The sequence below is a fragment of the Schistocerca cancellata genome, chromosome 3 (assembly GCF_023864275.1).
Source record: "Schistocerca cancellata isolate TAMUIC-IGC-003103 chromosome 3, iqSchCanc2.1, whole genome shotgun sequence".
Classification (NCBI taxonomy): domain Eukaryota; kingdom Metazoa; phylum Arthropoda; class Insecta; order Orthoptera; family Acrididae; genus Schistocerca; species Schistocerca cancellata.
This window is the reverse complement of record NC_064628.1, coordinates 647,554,432-647,569,299: the sequence shown is the minus strand read 5'-3', so window position 1 is coordinate 647,569,299 and position 14,868 is coordinate 647,554,432.

Genomic DNA, 14,868 nt, shown 5'->3' with positions numbered 1-14,868 from the left:
CAATCAGTCAAGTTTTACAAATTACTGCATGTAACAATTAGTAGGGATATGAAATGGAATGATCATATAGGCTGTGTCATACTTATATAGACACTGTTGTTATTGGTAAGAGAATGTAATCAAAACTAGATTAGCTGTCAAACACCTGTCTGACCATTTCCTTGAAGATTGCTCAAGCATCAAGCATCTTGGCAACACGAGTGGCAACAGGCTTGAGTTTGAGAAGCTGAAAGACTGAACTGATAGGCAGGTGGAAGTAGACACCAAATGCTCTTCAAAAGTAGCGGAATACACGAAGTGAGACAATAATGAGACTGATTTTCTTTGTAAGATGTGGCAACCCTGCAGGCTTGCGTAGGCACCATATCTTTGATCTTCGTCTATAAGCTGCTTCTAGTCCAAGCAGCACATCGATGCAACTGCTCAATCGTGAGTTGTACTGTAATAAGTTAACACGTGTTTGTGTCTCTGGTCACGGAGATGGAACCGCACAATATTGCGCAACAGTATGCCATTTCTTTTTGCGTTAAATTGTGTGTAAACGAGACAACTTACGGTAAGCTTCAGAAGGCTTTTGGAGAGGAGGTTATGTCAAGAGCTCAAGATTTTCGTTGGCATAAACGTTTAGTGAAGACAGAATGAATGTTGAAGATGAAGACCACAGTGGACGACCATCAACCTCACGGACGGATGTCAACTTGGCCAGGGTGCGTTAACTCGTAGGATCTGATCTTAGATCATCCGTTAAAATGATTGCAGAAGAACTGGACATCAATCGAGAAACATTTCGTCTAATAATAACTGAAGATCTTGGTATGAGAAAGATTTGTGCAAAAATGGCCTCCAAAAATCTCACACCACAACAACGAGAAACACAGAAAAATAGCCTCAAAAAAAGTTTCAGTACTACCACAGTCACCCTAGATATCGCTCCGTGAGACGTTTTTCTATTTCCAAGAGTCAAAACGGCGATCAAGGGACACCATTTTCAAACAACACAAGATGTCCAAAAACCTGTGACGAGGGTCCTGGAGGATATTACAGAAGATGAGTTCCAGAAATGTTATCATCAATGGCAGAAGCGCTGGAAAAAGTGTGTGCAATCAGAAGGGAAGTACTTTGAAGGAAACAACACTAAACTTGACTAAAACGGTAAGCAACATTTTTTTCACATCAGTCTCATTACTTTATTGTCGCACCTCGTACTACAACTCCTTAAGTATCGCTTCTATAGAGAGCAGGAAGTTTGCAAGTAATTATAGACCAGCTTCCCTCTCTGGATTGGATGGATAATGGTACAAAGGTAATTACCATGTAGCATGTATTTCACAGTGGTTTGCAGGGTACTTAGCAGATGCGAATGTAGACTAATGACTCCAGTTTCCTCAGTGTGGGAGTTTTCATAGAGGTACTGGTGTAACTGCGGGCCGCACCGGTCCTTCGTAATAACGGCCAGCCTATCTCTCCCTGTGATGTCGTGTGTACTTTAGATGACACGCGGTAGCCGCCCAGTACATCCACAACAGGGCGTGCTACGAAAGCAAACACTGCGTCATGCTCTCCGGCGACACCACTTCTCCCGTCGGTCGCTGGCAACATTGCGACTACGGAGCTGTAAATTCGTTACCGCTGATACAGTCATAGAAAGGCGATCATCTCATTTGTATACAGAAAAGTATTGGCGACTGGAAATCCAAGAACTGTCGAAAGATTACAAGAACATCACGCATTTTCTTTTCTTTTTTTTTCTTTCTTTATTTCTTCCTCGCCTGTGAGAAGAATCTTCGCGAGCGACATGTGTGCTGCGAATCGAATATTGAGGATAACATAAGATATAAGTAGATGCCATCAACCACATTTTTGCTTAAATTGATGTGTGATGTAACAGTAACCAATTTTCAAGCATCAGCTGGCACCTCATGTACAGTTAAATGTATGGCAATTTCAAATACCTACATCCAAATCTACAACTACGCGAGCCACATTACGATCTGTGGCGGAGGGTACTTTTGATACTAGTATCAAACACCCGTCTTCCCTGCTCCATTCGTGAAAGGTTTGTGCAAAGATTGCCTCCATACGAACACTAGTATCTTACTTTCTCACAGTAATAATTATGCAAAGCATACGTGAGAGAACTTAACATACTTGTTGGAACGTACGCTGTCGGCATTTCGACATTAAACTGCAACCAGAATCTGTTGAATAGGAGGAATAAGGTATGATCAGGTAGCTAAGGAGAAAGGCAAACAGCAATGATTTTTTTGTTATTAGGAATTAAAAACTATTTCAGTAAAAGATAAACAACGCATAAACAACAAATATAAACTATTAGATCTTATTTTCGTTGTTTTAAATTATATTTTAGTATAATTCAGCACTGTGCAATATATGGTTATACGCCATACCTTGGGCTGCAGTCACAAACGGGCAATGTTATATTTTCAAAATGGTTCGAATGGCTCTGAGCACTATGGGACTTAACATCTGTGGTAATCAGTCCCCTATAACTTAGAACTGCTTAAACCTAACTAACCTAAGGACATCACACACATCCATGCCCGAGGCAGGATTCGAACCTACGACCGTAGCGTTTACTCGGTTCCAGACTGAAGCGCCTAGAACCGTACGGCCACACCGGTCGGCTTATATTTTCCATCTGAGGCATGGGACATGCCGATACTCGTGCAAGTCTTCTTCATTCCACTCAGTACAACATTCGTGGGCCCACTTCTTACACTTTAAACACTTTATCCAACCATTTCATTTTCCCGTTTGCCGTTTACATAATTAGAGGCCTAGTTTGCCAAAGACGACCACTAAGAACAGGAAGACCTAAATCCAGTCAAGAATCTGGTCTGATATTTAGTAAGCTTGTATGTTGCTCACTGAATGGAAATAAGTAACTGTATCCGGGCCGCCGATGCGAAAGGCGTCGAACGTGTAAAACAGACACTGTCATACCGATAACTGCAGTTCTGTAAGTCGTTGCGTATCCAAGGGCCATCCATATTCCAGGTAATAAGTAGTTGTGTTAGAACCATAGGCATGTGCTATAGACAACAAAAATTTAAAAGTCAGACGGCGACCATGGTGTCTAAACTAGTCTCAAATAATTTTTATTATTACTTTGAGACTAGCTAAGATGTTGAAGTCGCCGTCTGACTTTTAAACACGTTTCAGCAACTTTCGGTGGTTCTTCATCAAAACGACCGGTTGTGACAGTTTCGAAACTATCATAACACCTATCTTTTTCCTGTGAAGGAAATAAGAGAAAGGTTCAGGACTGCGATTAGGATAACTCGGTTGTAAATAAAAGTTATTAATTATAAGGAGCAATGAGACGTAAAGACACGAGCCTAGACAGAGAGGCACGATCTAGTACTTTCGACAATTCGCTGACCCCAGCATTGCACCACAACGCTCTCTGAGCATCACCGTCCGTCTACCAGAATGCTTTCTGTTACGAAAGAAGTTTTTAATAAAACATTCGCTGCATCAGTTGATATATGGACTGATCCACACAGTTACCACGTTAGATAAATACAGATTGGTCTCTTGTGAATAGTTTTTTATTTACAAATTAATGCCGGACGTTAAGAAGATGGGACTAAATGTAAAAAAAGAAACATAAGATACGGCTGACTGGAACATTTCAATGGATATGTTGCATTATTTTGTTTTTGTCGCAGAACAGGGTGTCAATATAACAAAAGTATTGGAATATAAATAAAGGTCTTTTGTGCTGCTCATTGTATTAACACAGCACTTTGTCAAACTTTCGATGAAGGTTCTTGTTAATTGATGATCTGACGATTGCAGCATCAGTAAATACTAGAAATGCATTGTGCGGTACATGACGAAAAGTGGCCTCTTCTTATCTTTAATATCACTATCGAAACAAGAGGTCAGTACATCCTGGAACAGCCAGTACTCTACGCTATAGTCCTTACACACTCAATATAACGAAGATGATACTTCAGTGACGGGAAAGAATTACGATTAATGGTTACACGTTACAGGCACGAGATTGTGAGTTTGAAGAAAGAATTGTGCATTTGCCGAAGCCATTCAAAGAGTGGACTGATGACCTAGAAGGTGAAAAAGAACCTATAATCGTTTCTTGAAATTACTGCAACAAATCACCTTTTGTTTTGTTCTTATATTTTTTTATTGTTCCATTACCGGTTTCGAATCACATAGCGGTTCAGTGTGGGAGTCGTGTAGCTGTGGCAAGATGTACAAACGAAACATGTAAGCAATGAGTGTTTCGAGAATTATTCACATGATGAGACAGATTTTCTTGCTTTACTTACAGTAATTACTATCCGGTGGTTGGATGTTGGTATACACAGTATTGCGGAAAACGTAATGAATGTTTTCCAGTGATGTTACTTGCACTGCGCTTTACACACTTAGCCATAGGTAACACGTTCCACATGCTTTACAAGACGTAAATAAGCCAAAGAGTATGGATAAGGTTATGTCAAAGAGTTTGTGTTCAGGAAGAGTGCCTCTTTCTTCAACTCTTCTAATATACATTAGTGTCAGCATGTATGTATCTATTTCTCTGTTGTAAAATGAAATGTAGTTCTGACATGTGCTGTTCATAAAATCTATTCAACAATGAGTTTGGAGGATAATACAACTGCAATTTTAGCACTGCAATTTAGACTGACATTTTGTTTGTCGTTTGTTTAACTAACATTGATCAACACTTACCAAATTAGCAATAAACATCACAGCATTACTTTTTTTTATATAAATAATGAACAGTTAAGCTGGCTGGTACGTGCGAGGAGGAGAAAGACTGGATTATTTGCTAAATCTGTTTGGTCATTTAAGATGGCGTGGGAGACTTATTTGTATCAGCGGACAGCTACTTAGTTCTTCCTTGATACGACAACAAATCCGCCATGTGAATGAGTGTCAAAAAGTATGAGGTGAAATAAATTGCTGCAGGTGCAAGTATTGTCTCATTATGATACTAAAAGAGGATAAATTTGTAATTTACTAGTGTTATTGATATGTACGAACAGATACGTATTTTTTAATACTATGTACAGGGGATCAGAAATCGAGTCCTGACTTTTGCACCTAAGAAGATCTTCATTACTCCCAACTGCAGAATTGGTACGTCCCTTTGGTTGTCTTTCCATGATGTCCATATGCTTGACACAAATGATAAACAGGAAATTCTTAGCAGTGTGCGACAAAAGTGTGCTAGTTTTACAGATATTACATGCAACCATTAACGTAATCATTCTTGTATAGTTACTGCACATTGTCTTAAAGCCAAATAGAAGTATTATAATTTACATAATGTTTTATCAATTTGAAATACACTTTTTCCGGCTACACCTTTATCCTGTTCTGTATCGCTTCTCTATCCGTTGTTTATTAAGACAGCGCCGTCAAGTACCACGTCGTCGCTATCCAGAAAGAAATTTTGCTTCAACAACTGGGACCATAACAAGTTCTCCGCAGGTGAAGTAGATCCTTATATATTTATACACGATGGAGATGACGATAGCGTGCTAAATTAGTGGAACAGACATCGAAAGAATCTAAGCAATGGCTGCAGTTACAGAACGTATTTCGTATATCCCAGCAGCAAACGCACCTACATAACGGTGCTTTAGTAACGCTGGTATATTGTTAACAAATGAGCACAGACAATTAAATTTATACTGTGTCAGTGATCTACTGCTGATCAATACTAACTAAAAATTTACTTCAAGTGCCGCGCGGGGTAGCCGCGCAGTCTTCGGCGCCTTGCCACGGTTTGCGCGGCTTTCCCTTCCCCCCCCCCCCCCCCCCGTCATAGGTTCGAGTCCTCCCTCGGGCATGGGTGTGTATGTGTGTGTTGTCCTTAACGTATGTTAGTTTAAGTTACATTAAGTAGGGTGTAAGCCTAGGGATCGATGGGAGCAGTTTGGTCCCATAGGAACTTACCACAAATTACCAAAATTTTATTTCCAGTGAAAACTGTGAATAGTTACAGCTGTGAATATGTAATTTCCTTTGCATGTTTTTTTTTTTTTTAAGGCAGCGTCTTCCTCTTTTATAAATAATATTTATTTAATTTGAACTTAGCTTCCTATTACTGAGAAGCACTTTGTTTTTACAGAATATCAAATTATTTTCCAAATGCTATATGAAGTTAATTGTGTCGCGTAACAGTTCCTGTGAACATTACTTTTTTCTGTAAAAAGAGAGAGGGTTAGAGACAGGGACTGAGGGTGAGAGACAAGAAAGAGAGAGGAGGGAAGAGAGAGCTAGGCGTCTTGCGCAGTGCAGAGAGGTGAGGTGACGTGAGATGTCAGCGATGACCGGTCATGCTCGGTTATTCGCCTGTCCGAAGACTGGACGTCAGCCACGACCGGCTCCGTCGCCCCTTCAGCAGACGAGTTGTAACCGGTCAAATATATAGCGTGGCAGAACTCTACTACATACTTTCAAAGGGGCTGCATGGGGAGCGCCTGTGGATGCGAGGATTGGAAAATGGTACCACTATTCTCGGTCATGTACGTGCCTTGGTGGCGTGACTATTTCGCGAGTGACAGTTAAATCTCCAGAACGAAATTTTCACTCTGCAGCAGAGTGTGCGTGATATGAACCTTACTGGCAGATTAAAATTGTGTGCCAGACCGAGAGTCAAACTCGATACATTTGCCTTTCGCGGGCAAGTGGTAGAGCGCTTGCCCGCCAGAAACTGACATTTAAATCTCTCCGAAATTAACGGTACATTACCTGACTGAACATTGATATGTAACGTTGTACGGAACAAGTAACTTGTCTTCCCCCAGTGATAAAGAGAAATTAAAGCACTCTTCTATAAAGAATTGCACAAAAAATATTATAAGAAGTAGAAGGACGCTGAATATTATTTATTTTAAAATTAATCATCTCAACCTGCAGCCTTGAAGCAGTCGTAACACAGAAGTTAAGCGGCGTCGGGCTTGACTAATAGTTGGATAGGCGATCGCCCGGGCCTGTTGACGAACGGCTTGCACTTATCCCTAGGAAGGGCAATTCAGGGACTGCTTGTTTCAGAAGTAACCTCTCTGGTCACGGAAACTGACGATATCCGCATCCGATGACGCCTACTATCTGTATGTGACACGGCGGTCGATCGGTATTGTTGGACCTTCCGAGGCTTGTTCAGAGTGAAATTTTTTATCAATTAACTTACTGAGTAACTTATTACATATGTTAAAATTATCCCTGAAAAAGCAGATACAATAACCAGAAAGCTGTCTTTACTCTTTAGATGGCACGTGGGGTACAGTAGCAACCGGTTGAACGATATTCTGAATAAAAAATACTCATATTTTATCAACGTTAACCATTAGTTTTAACAAGCAAATAATGTTATTCCATAGTATGCCGTTAAGGAATTCTTTATATTACACTGAAGAGCCAAAGAAATTGGCTTAATATCATGTAGGGCCCCCGCGAGCACGCAGAAGTGCCGCAACACGACGTGGCATGGACTCAACTAATGTCTGAAGTAGTGCTGGAGGAAATTAATAACACTGACAACATGAATCCTGCAGGGCCGTCTACAAGTCTGCAAGGGTACGAAGGGATGGAGATCTCTTCTGAACAACACGTTGCAGAGCATCCCAAATACGCTCAATAAAGTTCAGGTCTGGTGAGTATGGCGGTCGGCGGAAGTGTTTAAACTCAAAAGAGTGTTCCTGGAGGCACTCTGTAGCAATTTGACACGTGTGGGGTGTCAGATTGACCTGCTGTAATTCCTCAAGTCCATCGGAATAAACAATGGACATGAATCGATGCAGGTGACCAGATCGGATGGTTATGTATGTGTCACCTGTCAGAGTCGTATCTAGACGTATCAGGGGTCCCATACCACTCCAATTGCACACACCCCACACCATTATAGAGCCCCCACCAGCTTGAACACTCCCCTGCCGACATGCAGGGTCCATAGATTCACTAGGTTGTCTCCATACCCGTACATGTCCATCCGTTCGACACAATTTGAAACTAGACTCGTCTGACCAAGCAACATGTTTCCAGTCATCAGCAGACCAATGTCGGTGTTGACGAGCCCAGGTGAGGCGTAATGTCTGTGTAGAGCAGCCATCAACGGTATACGAGTTGGCCTCCGGCTCCGGATGCCCATATCGATGATGTTTCGTTGAATGGTTCGCACGTTGACGTTGATGGCCCAGCGTTGAAATCTGGAGCAATTTGAGGAAGGGCTGCACTTCTGTCACGTTGAACGATTCTCTTCGGTCGTCGTTGGTCCCGTTCTTGCGCGATCTTTTTCCGGCCGCACCGATGTCGGAGAATTGAAGTTTTGCTTGATTCCTGATATTGACGGTACACTCATGAAACGGTCGTACGGGAAAATCCCCACTTCATCGCTTGTGAGCCGTCTACAACACCAGGTTAAAACCCACTTAAATCTTGATAATCTGCCATTGTAGCGGCGGTAACCGCTCAAACAACTGTGCCAGTTCCTTGTTGTCTTATAAAGGCGGTGCTGACCGCAGGCCGTGTTCCGCCTATTCACATATCTCTGTATTTGAATATGCATGCCTATACCAGTTTCTTTGGCGCTTCAGTGTAGTTATCTTTTACTTTGCACATACAAGTAAATACTTGCAGCTATGATTGCGCTAATTCTTAAAAGACATATAAAATCACACACAATATTTATATGCCGGTTAATTTTTGTGAAACTTAGTCAATGATCCAATATGCGAAAAATTCTACACTCCTGGAAATGGAAAAAAGAACACATTGACACCGGTGTGTCAGACCCACCATACTTGCTCCGGACACTGCGAGAGGGCTGTACAAGCAATGATCACAAGCACAGCACAGCGGACACACCAGGAACCGCGGTGTTGGCCGTCGAATGGCGCTAGCTACGCAGCATTTGTGCACCGCCGCCATCAGTGTAAGCCAGTTTGCCGTGGCATACGGAGCTCCATCGCAGTCTTTAACATTGGTAGCATGCCGCGACAGTGTGGACGTGAACCGTATGTGCAGTTGACGGACTTTGAGCGAGGGCGTATAGTGGGCATGCGGGAGGCCGGGTGGACGTACCGCCGAATTGCTCAACACGTGGGGCGTGAGGTCTCCACAGTACATCGATATTGTCGCCAGTGGTCGGCGGAAGGTGCACGTGCCCGTCGACCTGGGACCGGACCGCAGCGACGCACGGATGCACGCCAAGACCGTAGGATCCTACGCAGTGCCGTAGGGGACCGCACCGCCACTTCCCAGCAAATTAGGGACACTGTTGCTCCTGGGGTATCGGCGAGGACCATTCGCAACCGTCTCCATGAAGCTGGGCTACGGTCCCGCACACCGTTAGGCCGTCTTCCGCTCACGCCCCAACATCGTGCAGCCCGCCTCCAGTGGTGTCGCGACAGGCGTGAATGGAGGGACGAATGGAGACGTGTCGTCTTCAGCGATGAGAGTCGCTTCTGCCTTGGTGCCAATGATGGTCGTATGCGTGTTTGGCGCCGTGCAGGTGAGCGCCACAATCAGGACTGCATACGACCGAGGCACACAGGGCCAACACCCGGCATCATGGTGTGGGGAGCGATCTCTTACACTGCCCGTACACCACTGGTGATCGTCGAGGGGACACTGAATAGTGCACGGTACATCCAAACCGTCGTCGAACCCATCGTTCTACCATTCCTATACCGGCAAGGGAACTTGCTGTTCCAACAGGACAATGCACGTCCGCATGTATCCCGTGCCACCCAACGTGCTCTAGAAGGTGTAAGTCAACTACCCTGGCCAGCAAGATCTCCGGATCTGTCCCCCATTGAGCATGTTTGGGACTGGATGAAGCGTCGTCTCACGCGGTCTGCACGTCCAGCACGAACGCTGGTCCAACTGAGGCGCCAGGTGGAAATGGCATGGCAAGCCGTTCCACAGGACTACATCCAGCATCTCTACGATCGTCTCCATGGGAGAATAGCAGCCTGCATTGCTGCGAAAGGTGGATATACACTGTACTAGTGCCGACATTGTGTATGCTCTGTTGCCTGTGTCTATGTGCCTGTGGTTCTGTCAGTGTGATCATGTGATGTATCTGACCCCAGGAATGTGTCAATAAAGTTTCCCCTTCCTGGGACAATGAATTCACGGTGTTCTTATTTCAATTTCCAGGAGTGTATATGCTGAATATATCATTTCATGAAAAATAATGTACTTAAATACGTAATGTTTCATATCACAAACCTCGATATATTAGCAGACATATAATGATGACCTTTGAAGTACATCTATTGTTTCGAGAATTCTGAATATGTGTAATTTCCAGTAAATGTTGTTTACACGACTGTAACGGTTAGAGTGAGGGGGGGGGCGGTAGAAGTTGCACTGAGGTGTAATGAGTTAAAATACACAGAGAGGGTGAAGGTTGGTATCATTGGACTTTAGCCGCATGTGTGCAGAGATGCTATACTTAAAAAATTGCAGTAATGAAGTCTAGTTAGTAAAATTTAGCTGCCGTAAGACATTGTGAAGCAGTACAGTTTTTTTTTTTTTTTTGTCTTCGTTTACTGGTTGCAACTACCAACTGTCGAACTAATCTTGGTATTTGCTGCAAAATATGTTTAACTAATGAATGATCCTGGTTGAGACTTAACAACTGGTTGTTGTGTAACATTCATTCAAAATCATTCTTATATGTAATTTAATCATTTTCAGCAGTGAACTATATTTTGAACGAGGCTTGTTTTTTAAGTGAGTACCGTTTTGAAATTAAAAAAGACGTGCTAAGATATATCAATAACTTTATTTTTACATGAAAGCCTGTACCTTAATCTACGCACTGACGCCATTACAGTCTGATTCTTCCTTGTTTACTTTGTGTACTGAGTGTTTAAGATGCCTCCGATAACCGTGATTCCCGCCGATTGTGCAGTACAGGCTGTTATAAGATTTCTTAGTGCTAACGACCTAAAAGCGATCGATATTCATCGTGAGATCTGTGCAGTTTACGGAGAATACATTATGAGTGATGCAATGGTAACAAAGTGAGTGAGAGCATTTAAAGATGGCCGCACAAATGTGCATGGTGAACAACGGAGTGGGCGTCCTTCGGTCGGTAATGAAAGATTGGTGCAGGAAGTAGACAATAAGGTGAGAGAAAACAGACGCTTTACGATTTCCTCCTTGTGGGATGACTTATCTAATGTTTCTCGTAGTGTTTAGTATGGCATTGTGACCGAGCACTTGCATTACCGAAAATTGTGCACACGTTGGCTACCGAAAATGTTGACGGATGTGCACAAAACGTTTAGACAGTACATCGACTTTCCTTGAGCGGTACTACAACGACGGTGATGATTTATTAAGATAAATAGTTACGGGCGATGAAACATGGGCGGCCTACGTCACACCAGAATCAGAGCAACAGTTGAGCAAGGGCATCGTTTTGCTGCAAGACAATGCCCGTTCGCATGTGGTGAATCAGACCAAAGATCTCGTCACATCTTTTCGATGGGAAACTCTAGATCAGGGCTTCCCAACGTGTGGTCCGCGGATCCCTTAGGGGTCCGCCGGCTCTTTCTAGGGGGTCTGCGGCCACCTTTCACCATTTCGTGTAAAATAATGAGTAAAATTATTGAATAAAAATGTGAAAATCAAATTCATCACTAGTTGTTTTTTTTTTCGTGTGAAAAACGTGTGTACTTTTACTTCAGGTCGTATTCCAAAGCAGCCCTTGCGGTTCCTAAGTGAGAACGCACACACAGTTTAGTGCCGGAGAATGCGGCTTCTCTGATCGACTGTTTCGCAACAATACGGGGATCGTTTGTGCGCGCGGAGCGAGCTTTGTCGACCAATCACAGCGCTCGCTGGCACGTATGCGGCCCCAGGCATCATTAAATGTTAAACTTGCTCTGTCAGTGCACTACCTATTTCATAAGTCAATTTTTGACCACTTTATTACTTCTAACACGGATCGGTGGCTGAAGTCAGGATCATTGAAGAAGGGTGCAGTTTCTCCATCGCTTTCACAACAAGGGAAGTTTCCAGTTGAAATGAATAGGAGGGAGGACGACCAAAGGAAGAACACTCACAAGAAGCTCCGCAGCCGGATTTACTATGTGAAAACGCTGCAAGTACTCCACTGGTTGCAATATCCTGTAGAAGAGGAATAACCAAGAAGCGTAAGTACAGCGAAAGCTATTTAGAAATGGGCTTTATGGAGATAAAGAAGGGTAAAGCTCAGTGTGTAATTTGTGCGCGAGTCCTTCCGAACAGTTCAATGGTTCCAGTTAAATTGCGCCGTCATTTTGAAGGTACTCACGCAGATTTACAGGCTAAAGACATCGATTTTTTCAAAAGGAAGAGTGCCGAACTACCTGCTTCTCAGCATTGCATGAAAACTCATGCAAAAACAATTAATGAAAATTCATTAAAAGCTTCTTTCTTGGTTAGTTATCGAGTGTCAAAAACAGGCAAAGCTCATACCATTGCAGAAAATCTCATAAAGCCGTGTGTTAATGATATTGTTTCTTGCATGCTAGACGAAAAGGCAGTAAAGCTTGTATCTTCGGCGCCATTATCAAACAATACTGTCAAGAGACGCATTGTTGACATGTCTAATGATGTGAAAGACACTCTTGTTTCTCGCATCCAACACAATTCATTTTCTCTGTAGATAGATGAATCCACTGATGTTGCAGGATTGGCGATTTTATTGGCTTTTGCCCGTTATGAATATTCTGGATGTTTTGAGGAGGACCTCTTATTGTGCAGACCACTACCTGCCAACACAAAAGTTGCTGAAATATTGTCTATTGGATGATTTTTTAAGGACTAACGAAGTTTCATGGTCTAATTGCATAGATGTGTGCACAGATGGTGCAAAAGCTGTGATGGGTCCTACAGTCGGAGCAATAACGAAAATAAAAGAAAACGCCAAGAATTGCAGCAGTCGTCATTGTGCTCTCCACAGATACGTTTCAGCTACGAAACAAATGCCTGTTTCGTTCAAGAAAGTTTTAGACGAATCCATTCAGATCATTAACTACATAAAATCAAGGCTGTTGAAGTCAAGAATTTTCACAATACTGTGTGAAGATATGGGAAGCCTTCATCGTTCCCTGCTTCTCCACACAGAAGTGAGGTGTCTCTCACGTGGGAATGCACCCTCTCGATTATACGAATTAAGATTGGAAGTCTTAGCTTTCCTTTTGGAGCATAACACCAAATTAGCAGACCTTATTAATGACGAAAATTGGCAGTGTATACTTGCCTATTTGGCAGATATTTTCTCCAAAATGAACGAAATGAATATTTCACTCCAAGGGCAAAGTGAAACAAAGGTCATTGCTATCGACAAAGTTCGAGCATACAAGAGGAAAATCAATTTTTGGGCAGAGAGTGTCGAGTGTTTTCCTCTTCTCAAGGAGTTTTTGAAAAACAAAACATTGGCGCTTGGGAAGAATTTGTTTCATCAAATCCTGGAACATCGAAGCTTGATGTCATTGTTTGAGCATTATTTCGCAACAGCTGAAGATGAGAAGCTGCAGAAATACGAATGGGTGGTCAACCCATTCACTGTATCCAAAATTCGGAATATACTATCATCAAATAAATATGAGTTGTTGATAGAAATTGCCACAGACGCTACCCTGAAATCAAGTTTTGACATTGACAGTTACTCTCACTTTTGGATCCGTTTCGATAACAAGAAATACAAAACGTGTACTTCTTCCGTCTATGCTGCCCACAAAACTAAGTACCGAAGCTGTCTAGATACGGAACCAGACATCCGTCTCCAGTTGTCAACAATTGAACCCAACTTTTCAAAACTGTGTCAGCAGAAAGAAACATCCTCAACCATCACCTTAAGGTTCCATTATTATTCATACAGACTCATCTATAGTAAAGAAGAAAGCATTTTTCTTCGTAGATGCTCAGAGAATGTACCTGAACTATAACTCTGTAGGAATTTTGTTCCTGTCTTCTATCATTTACAAAATAATTATTAATTGAATTCTGTTGGCATTGATATTTATGTTACGAAAATTAAAATGATCTCTAAAGATAATTTCTTTTCTTTATAATATATTCCGTCCTCTGAGTTAAAAATATGGCCTGCCTATAATTCAATTACAATTACTTGTTATTACTCTTGATACTATATTGTGGCAACTGGCTGCGAGCGTAAATAAATGAGAACTTTTCACGTGCCACCTTGTAAAAGGTCAACCTCCTCTGCCAGAATTGTTTCCTTTGAGAAAAAAAGTCTTACATTCTGTGAAATGCTTTGTCTTCTTATATAGCAATAAGAGAGTCTGTTTGTTTGTTTTCCTAATTTGTTTGTAATCGAGGCTGACTGCCACGATATAGTGTCCAAGTAGTAGTTGAAGTTGTCAGCTGTGGTTAATCTGTTGCCACGCCACGCCACGCCGCCTGCCAGTTGCCAACTACCAACTGACTGTACACTGTTGCAACGCCGCCCGTTAGCTGCCGGCTATGGACTGACAGCTGCCGTTCAGTAGATACGCAAAGACGTAAAAATAACTAGACTTTCCGAGCTGTTTACATGGGCACGAAAATCTATTGTGGAACTGGAAAACGGATTTATAAAAGCAGATTTCCAGAATCGATTTTGAAGTGTTTACCTGGCCAACCAAAAGCGGAACTGGGACATCGGCTTACGAAATCCAGTTTTGGAAACCCATGTAAACTGTGTGAATGTATTCCTGCACATTGCACAACAGATGTCACAATAGTGCTTTAATGCAATTCCTTGACCTCTTTTGTTTCGTGATGTGTTTGTATCCCGAATCATGGGTCTGCCTCTTTTCAACCGCACGGAATGGCCGCGCAGTGTAGGGCGCCATGTCGTCG